The 20,242-nt window shown below is 34.0% G+C and overlaps 1 protein-coding gene and 1 long non-coding RNA gene across 28 annotated transcripts in view; one reads left to right on the top strand and one right to left on the bottom strand.

The window, feature by feature from the left end:
• The first annotated feature begins 302 nt into the window (after window positions 1-302).
• On the top strand, window positions 303-13,065 carry LOC135794230 (uncharacterized). 6 transcript variants are annotated; one of them, XR_010548831.1, is made up of 7 exons: window positions 303-460; window positions 561-636; window positions 2,577-2,633; window positions 7,700-7,743; window positions 12,514-12,633; window positions 12,694-12,848; window positions 12,917-13,065. It is a non-coding gene; the product is annotated as an uncharacterized lncRNA (long non-coding RNA). The 6 variants fall into 6 exon arrangements; XR_010548834.1 differs by lacking the exon at window positions 2,577-2,633; XR_010548836.1 differs by lacking the exon at window positions 7,700-7,743.
• A 1,933-nt stretch (window positions 13,066-14,998) lies between these two features.
• Window positions 14,999-20,242, bottom strand: part of LOC135793148 (uncharacterized) — a 33,320-nt gene continuing 28,076 nt past the window's right edge. For 3 of the 22 annotated variants that reach the window (XR_010548526.1, XR_010548530.1, XR_010548529.1), the window contains exons 3-11: window positions 18,776-18,805; window positions 16,253-16,738; window positions 16,088-16,139; window positions 15,924-15,974; window positions 15,760-15,811; window positions 15,596-15,647; window positions 15,433-15,484; window positions 15,269-15,320; window positions 14,999-15,157 (exon numbers count right to left, since the gene is read on the bottom strand). The gene's annotated coding sequence lies outside the window, so the exon portion shown is untranslated. Of the gene's footprint in view, window positions 15,158-15,268; window positions 15,343-15,432; window positions 15,485-15,595; window positions 15,648-15,759; window positions 15,812-15,923; window positions 15,975-16,087; window positions 16,140-16,252; window positions 16,739-18,775; window positions 18,806-18,880; window positions 19,324-20,242 lie in introns of those variants that run through there. The other 19 variants (XR_010548536.1, XR_010548538.1, XR_010548528.1 and 16 more) reach the window with 19 other exon arrangements.

Raw genomic sequence — 20,242 nt, 5'->3', positions numbered from 1 at the left:
ATAATTAAATTCCTTGAAATTATAATTTAATCTACATGTAATCTACATGTAGGTACATCACACTTGTAACAAAATGTGCCCTAAGTTTATTTGCCGGTTCTATTTACTATATTTTACAAATTAATAATAATTAATTAATTTTTTTATATTATTTAAATAACAGAAAGGAATAATGATCGAGAGATAAATATAACATACAAAAACTATTTATAAATCAAATTGTAGGCAACTCAACATACAGCAGTCATTGCGCACGCTGCAGGCGCAATAGAATGCAATCATGCAGAGGTAGGCACGAGTCGGTCTGTTGGGTTGTTATTCCAGTGATGATTTTGGGATGACTGCGAGACATCACATTTTAATCGGAGCAATTGTATCATACATTGTGTGCAATTTGTCACTTTGATGTTTTGACAAGACTTTATTACACGTGAATATTCGTACAACAGTTTAATTTGTGGTAAGAATCAAATAACTCTTTACCAGATAATCTAATATTTCATCTATCTGATATGAATTTTGTTTTCAATTTGTATTTGTAATAATATTTTCGTATTCAGTGTGTACTGCGGTTCATCAGGCCGCTAAGGTGTTACCCATCACACTCGCAACAGAACCCGACATTACAGGATACAGGTACTTGCATCAAATTATAAATAATAATTTTATTTATTATTTACATTACTATCTTTTGAGATCATTTCCCGCGGATGCCAGAAAAATTTAACTATTGTGTATCAAAGATCAAATTTTAAGAGTTTTCAAGTGAATGCATTTTTGCCGGTTAGTGTTTGCGTCACTCAACATTGGGGATCACACAAGTGGCAATTGAGTTGTGTTCGTTCAAATCATTCAAATGTTGGTAGCTGTAATACAATAGCAAACTCAAAACTAGTATGTGCCGTCAAAATTAGATGGCGCTAGTGTGCACGCTACTTTCTGGCGTCAATTGTTTCGTATTGCCGATATTAGATGGCGCAGTGTCGGCAGCATCTGCGCTTTTGTAAAGGCGCATGTGTTTCATTTGCTTTTCATTTGCTTCTGGCAGCAACTTCATACACTTTGTCGGATTATAAAATCCGAGCCTTTTGGTTCTAATCCCGCGTGAAATCGAAAATTCAGTGGTTTTATCTTTTGCGCGCCTTTATGCCGCCGATTGCCACCCGCTATATCTTTTCAGTGGCTTCGAATTCTTATCGGATTTTTTTGGTCAGCATTATTTAAATATTAATTCGTGGAAAAATCCACGAGTGTTCCCGGTGGTAAGATTGTCAGCACAAAAGTACTAAGAGTGAGTAACAGCATTTCAAGTTGCAGAAGCACATTTGTGTACTTTATGGATTTTTTTTTAAATATCTAGAATATGAAATATAACATGAAAGTCGCGTTTTTTGAGTAAAATCGTGATGTTATCATTTGCTATTTTCTAAAATTGTTAATGTAAAATCGTTAATGTAAAATAGCGCAATTTTTCATTAATTATAATAATCTAAATTCTGGCACACCTACCTGTGTCATTCAGAGATGGCACTAGCATGAACTAAACATCATAAAATAGAATTGTATTCTTTATTTCTATATTTATTGGCAAACGTTGTAATTCGGCACGAAAATTGTGTTTGTTTTGAACACAATTTACTTTCTTATCGCTTCCGCCGCGTTGAATGTTACGCATGAGAGGCCGCGTGGCATCGACGCGCCGGCTTTGCGCATCTCTTGCTTTCTTATCGTAAACTGTCGCGTCGTAGCTTGCTCGGCTACGGCATGCACTATCCGATGGTTGCGCCCAGTTGCGTGCCGGTCACTGGGTGGTTGGGTCGTATTTCTCGCGTCGCGTATCTTTTGTTCGGACCTTTGTTTTCTAAATTTACATTATATTCAATTAGCAAACCACTATTTAATTGTAACTACTAGGTGTAGAGTTGTTAAGTGAATCGGATACATGTTGCCCCCGTGTTGATTTATTCAGCTTAGAACCCATCGTGGAGTATATAAGTAAACAGCACAGATTGTTTGTTTTGTTCGACGTGTAATTATAATATTGTCCAAAATTGAAAAATGTCACTTTTAGTACTTTTGGTGGCGATTTTTACCTTTTACTGTAGGAAATATAATTATTTTATATTTTTATCTGATAGAGAATTTTCCAATATTTCATAATCGGCAATTTCCTGGTTGCTATCTCTTTTAGTTTAAGAGATATTAATTATAGAAAATCGTCGATAAAAATTATTAACTTTCAAGATAGTTAGTTGTCTCTGCCCTCGTTTTTAAGAGTATTAATTCGCGGTAGATTCGATCGGATTGGAGTAAGTATGAGTCTTATCGCCTGTTGCCGCATGCCGTCGCTGCGTACTCGACTTACGCGATGCGCGCGCTTAGGCCTGCACCGGGCGTTCATGGGGTCGGCCACGTTTTTTGCTACTATCGTTTTCGTTGTGAGTTTGGTATTCCTTAAATCGGGTTGAGGTTTTCTTTCGGTAAACTGTATTTTGTGATAATCCACCTCCGATGTTTAGTGATATTGGACGTTCTTGTATGTGTCGTCTGATGGTGTCGTTGTATTCCTGTTCCAGTTGCGCCGGCCGTCATGTTCTGGTTTCAAGGAATTGCGTGGAAGTCGAGAAATAGAGGTAAGTACAGGTTTTCCTCATTTTCCTGTGCTGAAATTGTTGTCTTTGTTGAACTCATCTGGTCGCGCATGCATCGTTCTAGAAGTCTTATTCATACGCGAGCACGCCGGTTTAGAACGATAAGTGATAAGATTTGTTATTGTTATTGTGTTCATTCTTATCTATTTGCATGCGAAATGTTAACAGCGTAACATTTCATGTTCTTTAGATTCTTGTCCACTTTAACGGGCGCCGACTCGCTTTTGGCCGGTTTTTTCGTATGGCTTTGAATTGCAGTTAGGGGGCGCCGTAGTGCTAAAACCGGCACTGTCGTTGCGCTAGGAATAGTAGTTTTTTTTTATTATAACACGCGAACGCGGTCTTACTGTGAGTTTGTAATAATTTTGTTAGATGCGAAATTTAATTCTGTATCTCCCTGTATCGAAATTTATTGCGGGAAAATTCCGTAACGCGAGTTATATTGATAGTTGTGTGTATACGCACTAGTACTCGTTGCGCTTGGAATTGTAGTTTTTTTGATATAACACGCGAACGCGGTGTCATAATAAGGTCGGAATAATTTCCTCAGATGCATAATTTAATTTTGTATCTCCCTGTATCGAAATTTATTGCGGGAAAATTCCGTAACGCGAGTTAATTGATAGTTGTGTGTATACGCACTAGTACTCCTTGCGCTTGGAATTTTAGTTTTTTTGATATAACACGCGAACGCGGTGTCATAATAAGTTCGGAATAATTTTTCCAGATGCAGAATTTGATTTTGTATCTCCCTGTATTGAAAGTTATTGCGAGAAAATTCCGTAACGCGAGTTATATCGATAGTTGTGTGCATACGCATAAGTACTCGTTGCGCTTGTAGTTTTTGATATAACACGCGAACGCGGTGTCATAATAAGTTCGGAATAATTTTTCCAGATGCAGAATTTGATTTTGTATCTCCCTGTATTGAAAGTTATTGCGAGAAAATTCCGTAACGCGAGTTATATCGATAGTTGTGTGTATACGCACTTGTACTCGTTGCGCTTGATATTGTAGTTTTTTTGATATAACACGCGAACGCGGTGTCATAATAAGGTCGGAATAATTTCCTCAGATGCATAATTTAATTTTGTATCTTCCCGTATTAAAATTTATTGCTAGAAAATTGCGTAACGCGAGTTATATTAATATTTGTGTGTATACGCACTAGTACTCGTTGCGCTTGGTATTGTAGTTTTCTTGATATAACACGCGAATGCGGTGTCATAATAAGTTCGGAATAATTTTTCAGATGCAGAATTTGATTTTGTATCTCCCTGTGTTAAATGTTATTGCGAGAAAATTCCGTAACGCGAGTTATATTGATATTTGTGTGTATACGCACTAGTACTCGTTGCGCTTGTAGTTTTTTGATATAACACGCGAATGCGGTGTCATAATAAGTTCGGAATAATTTTTTCAGATGCAGAATTTGATTTTGTATCTCCCTGTGTTAAATTTTATTGCGAGAAAATTCCGTAACGCGAGTTATATTGATATTTGTGTGTATACGCACTTGTACTCGTTGCGCTTGGAATTGTAGTTTTTGATATAACACGCGAACGCAGTGTCATAATAAGTTCGGAATAATTTTTCCAGATGCAGAATTTGATTTTGTATCTCCCTGTATTAAAAGTTATTCCGAGAAAATTCCGTAACGCGAGTTATTTTGATATTTGTGTGTATACGCACTTGTACTCGTTGCGCTTGGAATTGTAGTTTTTGATATAACACGCGAATGCGGTGTCATAATAAGTTCGGAATAATTTCTCAGATGCAGAATTTGATTTTGTATCTCCTGTGTTAAATGTTATTCCGAGAAAATTCCGTAACGCGAGTTATATTGATATTTGTGTGTATACGCACTTGTACTCGTTGCGCTTGGAATTGTAGTTTTTGATATAACACGCGAACGCAGTGTCATAATAAGTTCGGAATAATTTTTCCAGATGCAGAATTTGATTTTGTATCTCCCTGTATTAAAAGTTATTCCGAGAAAATTTCGTGACGCGAGTTATATTAATATTTGTGTGTATACGCACTTATACTCGTTGCGCTTGATATTGTAGTTTTTGATATAACACGCGAACGCGGCGTCACAATTAGTTCGTAATAATTTCCTCAGATGCATAATTTAATTTTGTATCTTCCTGTATTTGAATTTATTGCTAGAAAATTCCGTAACGCGAGTTATATTGATATTTGTGTGTATACGCACTAGTCCTCGTTGCGCTTGATATTGTAGTTTTTGATATAACACGCGAATGCGGTGTCACAATTAGTTCGGAATAATTTCCTCAGATGCATAATTTAATTTTGTATCTTCCTGTATTAGAATTTATTGCTAGAAAATTCCGTAACGCGAGTTATATTGATAGTTGTGTGCATACGCATAAGTACTCGTTGCGCTTGATATTGTAGTTTTTTGCTATAACACGCGAATGCGGTATCATAATAAGTTCGGAATAATTTTTTCAGATGCAGAATTTGATTTTGTATCTCCCTGTATTAAATGTTATTGCGAGAAAAATCCGTAACGCGAGTGATATTGATAGTTGTGGGTATACGCACTAGTACTCGTTGCGCTTGATATTGTAGTTTTTTTGATATAACACGCGAACGCGGTGTCACAATTAGTTCGTAATTATTTCTTCAGATGCATAATTTAATTCTGTATCTTCGTGTATTAAAATTTATTGCGAGAAAATTCCGTAACGCGAGTTATATTGAAAGTTGTGTGTAGCGGCACTAGTACTCGTTGCGCTTGGAATTGTAGTTTTTTTAGTATATATATTGTATATGTATGTATTATATATTGCAGGAATTGTTGATGCATCCCGCGAAAATTTGCATAAAACTGTTGTTTTTCATTGTTTTTCAGAGAAATGTTTTAATTTTATCGGCTTTACACGCGATCTAGGCGGCCAGTGATAGTGTCGAGAGGGTGGATCGGATTGTAATTTGTATTTTTATTGTGGAGACATAGTCTATATGTTATAATATATATATTGGTTAATATAAAAAAAAATTAAATTGTGAGCAATTGTCCGTGTGCGCAATTGTCAATGTGAGCAAAAGTCCCGTGAGCAATTGTATCGGTGAGCAAAAGTCCCTGTGTGCAACTGTCCGTGTGCGCAGTTATGACTGTGGGCCGTTTTCTGTGAGCAGTTGTCGTGTGAGCAATCGTCTTGTGGGCAAATGTCCGGGAACCGTTTTGAATATTTTTAAGTTGATAAATATGCTCAAAGGTTAGATGGCGCTACGATGTACAGTTTTGCATTAAATTTAATATTGCTTGTTGGTGGTAGTGAGTGCACACCGTGTCCGTGTGGATAAGTTTGTTTACAAGCAGGCATCGAATCTTTATTTCGTGGAATCAAAACACACCGTTGCTGTTTATTATATTAGCATCGTAAATTTAAGCAAATATTCTTCAATTCTTTCAAGAATATAACTAACAATTTTATATTAATTCTAATACATTTTTATTATCAGCAGATGATTACGGACTAATGTGTTACCTGGTAAACGAGAAACGATGCATGTTCAAATTAAATATCACTTAAATATTTAATGTAAAATCTCGAATTGTAATTTTTTATTACTTTTACTAATCTAAATTTCGAAACTACTGCATCATTTATAGACAGCAACAGCATGGACTAAAAATTGTAAAATAAACTTGTATTGTTTATTTCTATATTTATCAGCAATCGTGAACCTTCGACACAAGAATTGTGTTTGTTTGAACACAATATACACTTTCTTATCGCATTGCCGTGGGTCGTCGTTGCCAGCACCTCATGCCGCATGTTGCTGCATCTTAGTTTAGATTGGATCCTAGGTTAAGTGCCAAATGCAATTCGCGCACATGGTCGCGAGCCATCGACGCGCCGGCTTTGCGCACCTCTTGCTTTCTTATCATAAACTGCCTCGTCGTTGCTTATACAGTTTGCGGCCAGTTTCGTGCCGGTCTCTGGTTGATTCAGACGTATTTTGTGCGACTCGTATCGTTTATCCGGACTTTTACTTTCCAATTCGTATTATATTTGATCATCAATGGACTATTTAATTTTAACATGACTTTAGTAACTTTAGTACAGTTATTTATTATTTGCGCGTAAGTGTATCGCAGCCATGTTAATTTATTCATCATTTGGATGACCCATCGTGCTGCTGTAAGTAACTTTTAAGTAAACAGCACAGATTGTTTATTTTGTGTTGAATGTTAATTGGGTTTTTGAATTTTTTTTTTTAAAATGGAAAGATCATATATAAGTTTTATAACAAAACAATTTTATTTTTTTTATTTTTCGCAATAATTAAAAAGTTATATCAAAATAAAAATTAATTTTTGAATCCAGTACCGAAGACGCGCCGACAACTCCCGAACAAATCCGAGCGCGTGTGACGTCATAATGTTATTTTTCACTCATAGTAGTATACAGAGACAGAGATAATAAGCACAGTGCTTTGTCGCCGTAACTTTCACGTGATGCTCTAAAATTAATTTAATAGGTAATTATATTCAATAGAAAATTAATACATAAATATTGTGATTTATAATATTTTTTAACAGACTTACCTCGATGCCTTGGCACCTCGAACTTCGGCAGAATTAAACCGAAGGTCATTTTTTAAAAAATTGGTGATCATAAATATATCAACATCAGGAATGTTTATCAGAATTAACTTTAACAAATCTTTTTTTAATAGTAATTTTACAATGTTTTTGTCAAGTTACATATAATAGCCGTAAGCGCTGCACTGTAATATTATTGCTTTAACATTATGACGTCACAAGTATGGTAGCCAATCGTGGTGCGTTCACAGTCACATGATTTTTTTTTTATTTTTATCAATTTTTAATCGTTTATAATTAATTGAAAAAAATTTTTTTTTTTGTTTTTTACATTGCATATCAATAAAATTAATAATTAAGTTTTAAAATACATAAAAAAAATAAATAATTTTTTTTTTCAAATTCCCAATTATAACATAATTCAATTGCATGAAATATTGTTGTTTTAATTTATGTTTTCGTTTAGTTACAGCACTCGTTGTACACGGCTGTCCGATAAGCTGTACCCTGGTAAGTTTATAATTCAATTATATGTTTCGGTCAACTTTACATTTGCTGTATATAAACAAGTTTTCTATTTATTACGTGCTACCTACCTGTGACCCAAATTAGACGACCGACACGGTCGGACACAGTTAGGAGATATTCGCAATTTAAAAAAAGGGGCAAAAAAAGAAAAATTGCATTATTAGTCACGTTTTTGGTCCTTTAATCCCACGAAATTTAGAAGATATTCACTTGCCCATTTTTTTATTAAAAATTAAAATTTCATCTGTCCGATTTCCGTTTAAACTATCCTATCTGATAGAGAATAGTTCGTAGATTAAGTCGCTCCGATCAGATCCTATTTATCTCTTTTAGTTTACGAGATATTCGCGATTGAATAAAATGGGCAAAAATTGATAAATGTCACTTTTTAGCACTTTTAGTCGCGTTTTTTGACCTTTTACTGTAGGAAATATAATTATTTTATATTTTTATCTGATAGAGAATTTTCTAATCTTTCATAATCAACAATTAGTTGGTAGCTATCACTTTTAGTTTAAGAGATATTAATTTTTGAAAAACGTCGAAAAAAAGTATCAAGCACCCCCCCTTGGCAATTTTTTCTTAAGAATGAAAATTTCATCTTTCAGATTTCCCTTTTAACTATCCTATCTGATAGAGAATAGTCCGTAGATTAAGACGCTGCGATCAGATCCTATTTATCTCTTTTAGTTTACGAGATATTCGCGATTGAATAAAATGAGCAAAAATTGATAAATGTCACTTTTAAGCACTTTTAGTCGCGTTTTTTGACCTTTTACTGTAGGAAATATAATTATTTTATATTTTTATCTGATAGAGAATTTTCCAATCTTTCATAATCAACAATTAGTTGGTAGCTATCACTTTTAGTTTAAGAGATATTAATTTTTGAAAAACGTCGAAAAAAAGTATCAAGCACCCCCCTTGGCAATTTTTTCTTAAGAATGAAAATTTCACCTCTCAGATTTCCCTTTTAACTATCCTATCTGATAGAGAATAGTCCGTAGATTCAGACGCTGCGATCAGATCCTATTTATCTCTTTTATTTTACGAGATATTCGCGATTGAATAAAATGGGCAAAATATGATAAATGTCACTTTTTAGTACTTTTAGTCGCGTTTTTCGACCTGTTACTATTGGAAATATTATTGTTTTATACTTTTATCTGATAGGTAATTTTCCAATTTTTCATAGCTTTTAGTTTAAGCGATATTAATCTTTTGGTCGGCTAATTTTGTGGCTTTGAGTGTTTAGCGGGCGAACGCCATGTCGTAGGACAACCGTTCTTTCACCAAATTATAAATATTCAAATTCTTTATAATTTTCATGTATAACTTGTGGGTTTAACCCTTTGGAAACCTACAAAAATGCCCTTTCTGTGTTTTTCTGTCGGCTAATTTTGTGGTTTTTAGTATTTAGCTGGTGAACGCCATGTCGTAGGATAACCGTTCTTTCACCAAATTATATATATTCAAATTCTTTATAATTTTCATCTGTAATTTGTGGGTTTATCCTTCGGGAAACCTACGAAAATGCCCTTTTTGTGTTTGTTTTAGGTCGGCAAATTTTGTTATTTTTAGTGTTTAGCGGGCGAACGCTATACCGTAAGATAACCGTTCTTTCACCAAATTATAGACATTCAAATTCTTTATAATTTTCATGTATAATTTGTGGGTTTATCCCTCGTAAAACCTTGGAAAATGCCATGTTTGTGTCTTTCGGTCGGCTAGTTTTATGGGTTTCAGTGTTTAGCGGGCGAACGCGATATCGTAGGACAACCATTCTTTTAATAAATTATAGATATTAAAATTCTTTATAATTTTCATATATAACTTGTGGGTTTAACCATCGGGAAACCTACAAAAATGCCCTTTTTGTGTTTTTCGGTCGGCTAATTTTGTGGTTTTTAGTGTTTAGCGGGCGAACGCCACGTCGTAGGATAACCGTTCTTTCACCATATTATAGATATTCAAATTCTTTATAAATTTCAGGTATAGTTTGTGAGTTTATCCCTCGGGAAACCTGCAGAAATGCCCTTTTTGTGTTTTTCAGTCGGTTAATTTTGGGGTTTTTAGTATTTAGCTGATGTACGCTATGTCGTAGGATCACCGTTTTTTCACGAAATTATAGATATTCAATTTCTTTATAATTTTCATGTATAATTTGTGGGTTTATCCCTCGGGAAACCTACGAAAATGCCATTTTTGTGACTTTCGGTCGGCTAATTTTGTGGCTTTCAGTGTTTAGCGGGCGAACGCCATGTCGTAGGATAACCGTTTCTTTACCAAATTATAGATATTCAAATTCTTTATAATTTTCATGTATAATTTGTGAGTTTATCCCTCGGGAAACTTTCAGAAATGCCCTTTTTGTGTTTTTCGGTTGGCTAATTTTGTTGTTTTTAGTATTTAGCTGATGTACGCCATGTCGTAGGATCACCGTTTTTTCACCAAATTATAGATATTCAATTTCTTTATAATTTTCATGTATAATTTGAGGGTTTATCCCTCGAGAAACCTATGAAAATGCCATTTTGTGTCTTTAGGTCGGCTAATTTTGTGACTTTCAGTATTTAGCGGGCGAACGCCATGTCATAGGATAACCGTTTCTTCACCAAATTATAGATATTCAAATTCTTTATAATTTTCATATATAATTTGTGGGTTTAACTCTTGGGAAACCTACAAAAATGCCCCTTTTGTGTTTTTCGGTCGACTAATTTTGTGGTTTTTAGTGTTTAGCGGGCGAACGCCAATCGTAGGATAACTGTTCTTTCGCCAAATTATAGATATTCAAATTCTTTATAATTTCCATGTATAATATGTGGGTTTATCCAACGGAAAACTTATAAAAATGCGCTTTTTATGTTTTTTGATCGGCTAATTTTGTGGTTTTTAGTATTTAGCGGGCGAACGCCATGTCGTAGGACAACCGTTCTTTCACTAAATTATAGATATTTAAATTATTAATAGTTCTCATATATAATTTGTGGGTTTATCCCTCGGGAAACCTAAAAAAATGCCCTTTTTATGTTTTTTGGTCGGCTAATTTTGTGATTTTTAGTATTTAGCTCTGGAACGCCATGTCGTGGGACAACCGTTCTCTCACTAAATTATAGATACTTAAATTCTTTTTAATTTTCATGTATAATATGTGGGTTTATCCCTGGGGAAACCTACAAAAATGCTCTTTTTGTCTTTTTCGGTTGTCTAATTTTGTGGTTTTTAGTGTTTAGCGGGCGAACGCCATGTCATAGGACAACCATTCTTCCACCAAATTATAGATATTTAAATTATTTATAATTCTCATACATAACACGGCTCAACAAAAAAAAATATTTTTTGCCTAAAGTTTATTTTATGATTTTTGGGTTAATTATGCGCAACAACTACCAGCGAATACCTCATTTTAGTATAAAGTTTGCTTTTGTGATATCTGTAGTAATAATACTCATTTTCAAATCTACTATATAAAAATAAGACGGCTTTTCCTTCCTGTCGCTATAACTCCAGAACGCACCAACCGATTTTCACGGTTTTGCATTTGTTGGATAGGTCTCGGGCTCAGAGAGATATATAACAAAGAAAATGGTAGAAAAATTCGAATAGAAAAGCGGGAAAGCACCAGGAAAAGCACCTGGAGGAACAGGGAAAACATTTGTCATTTTATTGATTTTGTTATTGTAGAAATTAGTCGTAATTATTTCTACATGTTAGGTTGGTATCGAGGAGAGAAAAGATTTGATGAAACAATTCGTTAAACAGTTTGGCAATACCTCAGAAGCTTTTACTTATTTGAAAATTTTTTTTCCCAAGTTATCTGAAGCAAAAGTTAAAGCTGGAATTTTTGTTGGTCCGCAAATTAGGCAAATTTACGCCGATGAAAAATTTTCAAAATTGCTGAATCACACCCAAAAAGCAAGTTGGAACAGTTTTAAAGTAGTAGTAACTGGATTCTTAGGAAATAACAAAGCTAAAACTACGAAAAATTAGTTGAAAACATGTTGAAAAATTTTAAGGCCATGGGATGTCTTGCTGGATGTCTTTGAAAGTACATTTGCTTCATCCGCACTTAGATAAGTTCAAAAATAACATGGGGGCATATTCCGAAGAGCAAGGAGAACGTTTTCATCAGGACATCATGCACTTCAAACAACGATATCAAGGCCAATATAATGAAAATATGATGGGAGACTATATCTGGGGTTTATTGAGAGAAAACAGTTATGATCATAAAAAAGGGCAAAAATGTACACTTTTAAACTATTTTTCACTTTTTTATAAGTTATTTTAATAGTAAAAATTCATGCAAATGATAAATTAATTTATTTGTATAGTTCTATCCTTAATTAAACATAAAAATCCCAAATTTTGAAAAATATAGTTAAATCTGAATTCTGAGTACAGAAGCAAACTTCTTTATGTCATATATTTTTTTTTCGTGTAGTTATGACCTAAATTATCGAAATTAAACCTTTAAACGAAAAGGCAAATTTTGTGTTGACCTGTGTAATTTGTGGGTTTATCCTCGGGAAACCTACAAAAAGCCCTATTTGTGTTTTTGGTCGTCGAATTTTTGGTTTTAGTGTTTAGCGGGCGAACGCCATGTCGTAGGACAACCGTTCTTTTAGCAAATAATAGATATTTAAATTCTTTATAATATAAATTATATAAATTGTGGGCTTAGCCCTCGGGAAGCCTACAAAAATGCTTTTTTTTTGGTCTTCTAATTTTGTGGTTTTTTTGTTTTAGCCGGCGAACGCTATGTCGTGGGGCTGCCGTTCTTGCACTAAATTGTACGGTGCCTTGAATGGGAGTCACTTCTACCGCTACCTTCGCACGGTGCCCTAAATGGAAATTTATATGGATCCTGTAAGAATAATTAATTTAATTTATGTATATGTATACTTCATTTACATAAATATTTTCCAGTTGTTGGATGAATCATTGGCTAATCCTGAGATGGTCAAGTTAATCAATAGGGACCAACTGGAGAGGTTCCGTGGTACTGGTGGAGGAGTCCGTATTGAGGATTATGTTTTAATTACTGAAGATGGATGTGTCAACTGGACTTAAGTTCCAAGAACGTATGTTATATTTTGGCAATTTATAATATTTTATATTTTACTATTCTGTTATTCATCCTGGTTTATAGTGTACAAGAAATTGAAGATTGGATTGCCGGTGTTGATGATGATTCCAAACACGATTGACTGAATTTACAACATCTTGAAGCTGTTATTGTTATCATTTTTGTTTATTTTGTTAAAAGTTATAAAAAAAGAATTATATAATTGCATATTATTATCTCGTTTTCTTGCTTGTATTGTTGAAAATGCTGTATACTAAGCTGTATATTAAGAAACTGAGTTTGTGATTGTGTATATTCTACATGTTTGAATAAAAAGGTAGTTTTATATTTTTGACTATAAATTTTTATCGTTTTATTTGTTCCAAACGGAGAACTTAGCGCGCAACATCGTTACTCCTTTATTTAATCCATAAATCCCTTAAACTTTATTGGAAATGCCACTGTTAAATATGGAAAATAGTTCAAAATTAATTTTATATTGTATCAATATTAATTCAAAAACGGTATCACTAGTGTCATCTATCCACGAGTAACTAAACTACGCCGCTATTCAAGATTGCTGGAGATTCAGCCTACTGCACTTTCTGCGATCCTAATATTCAAAAGAATTTTGTGTATAATTTCACTGAATTTCTCGACAAAATTTTTTGTGCCATTTTTTGTTGTTTTTCAATAAGGATGCCATCTTGTCCAGAATTCTTCAAGGATCAAGAATGTGTAGTTCTTTTTTTTCTAGCCCTTCTAGTTGTCGAGATAATTACCATTTAATCTTCATAAATTAGACTATTCCGACGGGATACACGTGTTTTATTATAATTGCAAATAGGGCCTAAACGGTTAATGATAGCAAAAAACTTTACAAAAATAATCGATGTAGAATTAAATTATGTATCAGCAGCCTCAAACAGAATTTCAAAATTCCAACTTTTAATTTTCTACATAAAAAAGGGAAATCTTTTGCCTTTTTTATAACAAAATCTTTTCTTTAAAATTTTTTTGTGCCCATTTCTTCACTTTGAGAAAAATATGCCATCTTGTCTAGAATTCCTCAAGGATCAAGAATATGTAGTTCTTTTTATTCTAGCCCTTTTGGTTGTCGAGATAGCCTAATTTATGATGATTAAATGTTAATTATCTCGACAACTAAAAGGGCTAGAATAAAAATAATTACATATTCTTGATCCTTGAAGAATTCTGGATAAGATGGCATCATTATTGAAAAACCACAAAAATGGCACAAAAATTTTTAAAAAATAATTTTGTTATAAAAAAGGCAAAAGATTTCTCTTTTTTATGTTGAAAATTAAAAGTTGGAATTTTTAAATTCTGTTTTCGGATTATGATTGATAATTTAATTCTACATCGATTATTTTAGTAACTTTTTAGTTTATGCTAACCGTTTAGGCCCTATTTGCAATTTTAATGAAAACAACATTCGACATAAAAAAGAAAAATGTTTTGCCTTTTTTATGACGAAATCTTTTTTCAGCAAATGCAGGTTCTGAGATAATTAAAATTTTTAAATTCTGCTTTCGGATTCTGAAAGTAGATTAAATTCAGAATCGGAAACTAGTAACACACTTATAGATTAAGGACCGATTGGCATGTAAAATACAATTTTTTAATTAAAACTGCCAATACAGCCTAAACAGTCAATGTTAAGAAAATAATTACATAAATAGTCGATATAGAATTTTAGCTTACAGAATCCGAAAACAGAATTTAAAAATTCCACCTATACAGAAGCTGCACTTGCTGAAAACAGATTTTTAAACATTATTTTTACCCGTCATTAGTTACCGCGAAAACTATATCAGCCTCCTTACACTTTCTGCGATCCGAATACCAAAACCTGAGTTTCGACTGTTTCGAGTCCAAATTTTGTGTCATTTTGCCTCCCAGAGTCGACAAAATAAAGATTGAATATTAGGAGAGCAGAAAGTTGAGGAGGCTGATAAAGTTTTCGCGGTAACTAGTAATGTGCTGCCTCTGGTGGCGGCGGACCGAAGCTCAAAACTTTCGGTTGTTGTAGTTTCTAATTGATAGATGGCACTAGCATGCACTTTTCAAAATAAATAGTTTGAGGGATCGTTAAATATGAATATGTGATCAGGTAGAAATAACAGAAATAATTATAATTAGAAAAACTTTAAAATATTCTTTATTAAAGAAAACACACAGGCATACATTTTGGGAGTCAATTTGTGTAATAATCACAACATTTATTCAAGATAATGAAATTTATTACTAACAATCTGATGCAAGAATGGTCCTTTTACGATGTTAGAGTCAGGTGCAAAATCCCTAAAACAAGCAAGAATTAGTCCTTCGAACATAAAAATGCAATTTTGGGGGTCAATTTGTGAGATAATCACAAAAGTTATTAGGAAAATGATAAAGAAATTTAATACTTACAATCTGATGCAAAAATGGTCCTTCTACGATGTCAGACTCAGATGCAAACTCCCTAAAACCATCAAAAATTAGTCCTTCGAACATAAAAATGCAATTTTGGGGGTCAATTTGTGAGATAATCACAAGGGTTATTAGGGAAAGTGATAAAGAAATTTAATACTTACAATCTGATGCAAAAATGGTCCTTCTACGATGTCAGACTCAGGTGCAAAATCCCTAAAACCATCAAAAATTAGTCCTTCGAACATAAAAATGCAATTTTGGGGGTCAATTTGTGAGATAATCACAAAAGTTATTAGGAAAATGATAAAGAAATTTAATACTTACAATCTCATGCTAAAATGGTCCTTCTACGATGTCAGACTCAGATGCAAACTCCCTAAAACCATCAAAAATTAGTCCTTCGAACATAAAAATGCAATTTTGGGGGTCAATTTGTGAGATAATCACAAGGGTTATTAGGGAAAGTGATAAAGAAATTTAATACTTACAATCTGATGCAAAAATGGTCCTTCTACGAAGTCAGACTCAAGTGCAAAATCCCTAAAACAAGCAAAAATTAGTCCTTCGAACATAAAAATGCAATTTTGGGGGTCAATTTGTACGATAATCATAAAAGTTATTTAGGAAAATGATAAAGGAATTAATTACTTACAATTTGATGCAAGAATAGTCTTTCTGCGATGTCAGACTCAGGTGCAAAATCCTTAAAACAAGCAAAAATTAGTCCTTCGAACATAAAAATGCAATTTTGGGGGTTAATTTGTACGATAATCATAAAAGTTATTTAGGAAAATGATACTGGAACTAATTACTTACAATCTGATACCAGAATGGTCTTTCTGCGATGTCAGACTCAGGTGCAAAATCCCTATAACAAGCAAAAATTAGTCCTTCGAACATAAAAATGCAATTTTTGGGGGTCAATTTGTACGATAATCATAAAAGATATTTAGGAAAATGATAAAGAAATTAATTACTTACAAACTCATGTAAGAATGGTCCTTCTACGATGTCAGACTCAGGTGTAAAATCCTTAAAACCATCAAAAATTAGTCCTTCGAACAGAAAAGGGCAATTGTTTAAAAATTAAAATTTAACAAACTATTATACACTTTCAATGCGTCTGGCAGGATGATAGAACCCACCAAACTGTCTGGCGACTAAGAAAATACTATATTATTATAATATTTCCTAATATGACGATACCAGTTGGAACCATACCAGGTGTCTGACAATGAGCAGCGCATGTTATAATAATGTTACGAATAAAATATGCAAAAATGGAGTTTGCTAAAATAACGAAACTTAGGTCATCATTTATACATCTTTATTGGCTGTTAACTGCCAAAGGAACCACGATCCAGGTTTCATAATTAGGAATTGTTCTTACCTGCGTTGGAGACACACATAGGCAAAATTTCATCTTTTCTAAAATGACTAGTCGTCTGGCCGTCACGGGCTCTTGCTCTATAAAGGAGATAGAAAGGAACGAATCGCAAAGATATCGACGACAGTGATGATTATTATTAAATATTTGTTAAAATAAAATTACTATTCTCTGAAAATTTCATGTTTAAACAATTTAACTATTGCAACTTTTATACACTCTCAATGCGTCTGGCAAGATGTGACAGAACCGACCACACTGTCTGGCGTAAAAAGATACACAGTTTCATAGCTCTCTGCAATTATGCAGACACATTAGTGTATTCGGCTTTCCTAATATAACAAAAGTAAAAAAATTAAAAAAATATTATAATTTAGGGGTGTCTGGCTAGGGTTGGAACCATACCAGGTGTCTGGCAATGAGCAGCGCATGTTGTAAGAATATTACGAACAAAATATGTAAAAAAGGAGTTTGCTAAAATAACGAATTTGAGGTCATCATTTGTACATCTTTGTTGGCTGTTAACTGCCAAAGGAACCACGATCCAGGTTTCATAATTGGGGATCGTTCTTATCTGTATTGGAGACACACATAGACAAAATTTCATCTTTCCTAAAATGATGAAAGTCTGGCCGCCCGGGCTCTTACTCTATTATATTTATTTCCATTTCAGTGTTACGGTGTTATAATTGTAACACTTTACCTTGCAAAATTGAAATAAATAATTATATAACAAATTTCGAAACATTATTTAAAACAACAACTCTTTCTCGACAATGAAAATACTAAAAATTTCAAACAAATTTAAAAAAATCATTTAAGGTTTTCGAGATATGGCCTGTTTTCTCCCGCATGTTTTGAAAAATGCAACAAAAAAGTAAATTTTGGCGGCCATTTTGAGGCAGTTACGACCGAATTTCGCGGGGGTTTGAGAGGTGCATCTTTAAAATGCACTCATGCCCTATCATAAAATTAAAAAAACACTAAAATATAACAAAGAGTTCCCGAGATATGGCCTGTTTTCCATCGCGTGTTTTGAAAAATGCAAAAAAAAAAGGGCAAACTTTGTCGGCCATTTTGAGGCAGATATGACCGAATCCCGCGGGGTTTTAGGGCTGCATCTTAAAAATGCACTCTTGCCCTATCATATAATAAAAAAAACACTAACATATAGCATAGGGTTCCCAAGATATAGTCTGTTTTCCATCTCGTGTTTTAAAAAATGCAAGAAAAGGGCAAATTTTCTCGGCCATTTTAAGGCAGTTACGGCCGAATTTCGCGGGGTTGGAGAGGTGCATCTTAAAAATGCACTCATGCCCTATCATAAAATAAAGAAAACACTAAAATATAACAAAGGGTTCCCGAGATATGGCCTGTTTTCCACCACGTGTTTGGAAAAATGCAAGAAAAGGGCAAACTTTCCCGCCCATTTTGAGGCAGTTACAACCAAATTTTGCGGGGTTTGAGAAGTGCATTTTAAAAATGCACTAATGCCTTATCATGAAATAAAGATAACACTAAAATCTAACAAAGGGTTCCCGAGATATGGCCTGTTTTCCAGCGCGTGTTTTGAAAAATGCAATAAAAGGGCCAACTTTGTCGGCCATTTTGAGGCTGTTACGACCAAATTTCGCGGGGTTTGAGAGATGCATCTTAAAAATGCACTCATGCCCTATCATAAAATAAAGAAAACCCTAAAATATCACAAAGGGTTTCCGAGATGTGGCCTGTTTTCCACCGCGTGTTTTAAAAAATGCAAGAAAAGGGCAAACTTGGGAGGCCATTTTGAGACAGATATGACCAAATCCCGCGGGGTTTTAGGGCTGCATCTAAAAAATGCACTCTTGCCCTATCATATAATAAAAAAACACTAAAATATAACATAGGGTTCCCAAGATATGGCCTGTTTTCCACCGTAAAGTTTGAAAAGAGCCCAACTATTCCTCTATTGTGAGCAAAAAAATACTAAACAGTTAATTCTGAGTTGTATCAGCAGGTTATGCGGCTATCTTGTGTCTTTGCAATACGCGGTGAAGCATGATAACAAAACTACATACATACAAACTAATATTCGACGCATATATTAAAAAGAAACTATAATTTAATTGTAAACTTACCAATGTAGAAGCTAATCGGATTGCAAGGCACTGCAAATAAATAGAATAAAAAAAACATAAGTTGAAACAAAAACATTTCATACAATATGACAATATTATAATTACACGTCGAACTAAACAAACAATCTGTGCTGTTTACTTATATACTCCACGATGGGTTCTAATGCTGAATAAATCAACACGGGGGCGACATGTATCCGATTCACTTAGCAACTCTACACCTTGTGAGTTGCTAATACACTACTTAACCGGTATTTATGGACAATAAACACGCACATATTAAATAACATAACTTTAGTAGCTATAATTAAATAGTGGTTTGCTAATTAAATATAATGTAAATTTAGAAAACAGAGGTCCGAACAAACGATACGCGACGCGAGAAATACGTCTCAACCACCCAGTGACCGGCACGCAACTGGGCGCAACCCGCGGATAGTGCATGCCGTAGCCGAGCAAGCTACGACGCGATAGTTTACGATAAGAAAGCAAGAGATGCGCAAAGCCGGCGCGTCGATACCACGCGACCTTGTGCGCGAATTGCAATAGACACGATATCTGCGATCTAAACAAAACTAGAAACTGCTGCATTCGGCGTGAGAGGATTTCAGCGCCGGCACTTGGGAATATCATGCGTTACATTCAACGCGGCGGAAGCGATAAGAAAGTAAATTGTGTTCAAAACAAATACAATTCTTATGCCAAATGCCAACGTTTGTCGATAAATATAGAAATAAAGAATACAATTCTATTTTATGATGTTTAGTTCATGCTAGTACCATCTCTGAATGATACAGGTAGGAGTGCCAGAATTTAGATTATTATAATTAATGAAAAATTGCACGATTTTACATTAATTATTAAAGTAGTGCTGTACAATTTTTATTAATCGCAAAATGTGTGCTAAAAATCGGTTTTCCCAAGCTTCCACAGAGAAGCAATAATCAACAAAAAAATTTCACAATTTCAAAAAGAACAAAAATGAGCAAGTCTCCAACTCGTGGTTATGGAATTAAAATCACAAGAAACGTGAATTGTATGTAAAATACGCATGCAGATCAGCTGTCAACCGGCTCGCAACTGTCCACAATCCGCTGAATAAGATAAAAACCTAACAAATACAACCGGTGATAAGGCTGCCCGCTACCCGCACCCCGCAGTCGAAAATCTACTGCAATCTACGGCACTACTACGATCACAACAACTAAAGTAATGCAAATAAATTGTAACAATAATATTGACATAGTGTAATTTACACAAATAAAATTGCCTATAATTTTAAATTGTAATTATGTTATTCCGTGAATGTTTCGTATTTTTTAATATGGCTGAATTCTGTAACAATAATTATTTATTTATATTTTGTGCAGCTTATACTCTTTAAAGTCTTCAAATTTATGCCAAAGAGTAAATTAGATCTAACAAACTGTCGAGATATAAAGGAGAACACAAAGTCTTTGAACAAAA

Source organism: Atheta coriaria, unplaced genomic scaffold (genome assembly GCF_025399875.1).
Source record: "Atheta coriaria isolate IRGN ID8LTWV9N9 unplaced genomic scaffold, Caltech_Dcor_3.1 hic_scaffold_6_pilon, whole genome shotgun sequence".
NCBI lineage: Eukaryota > Metazoa > Arthropoda > Insecta > Coleoptera > Staphylinidae > Dalotia > Dalotia coriaria.
Note: the sequence above shows the minus strand (reverse complement) of the source record. Positions and strands in the feature narration are given on the sequence as shown.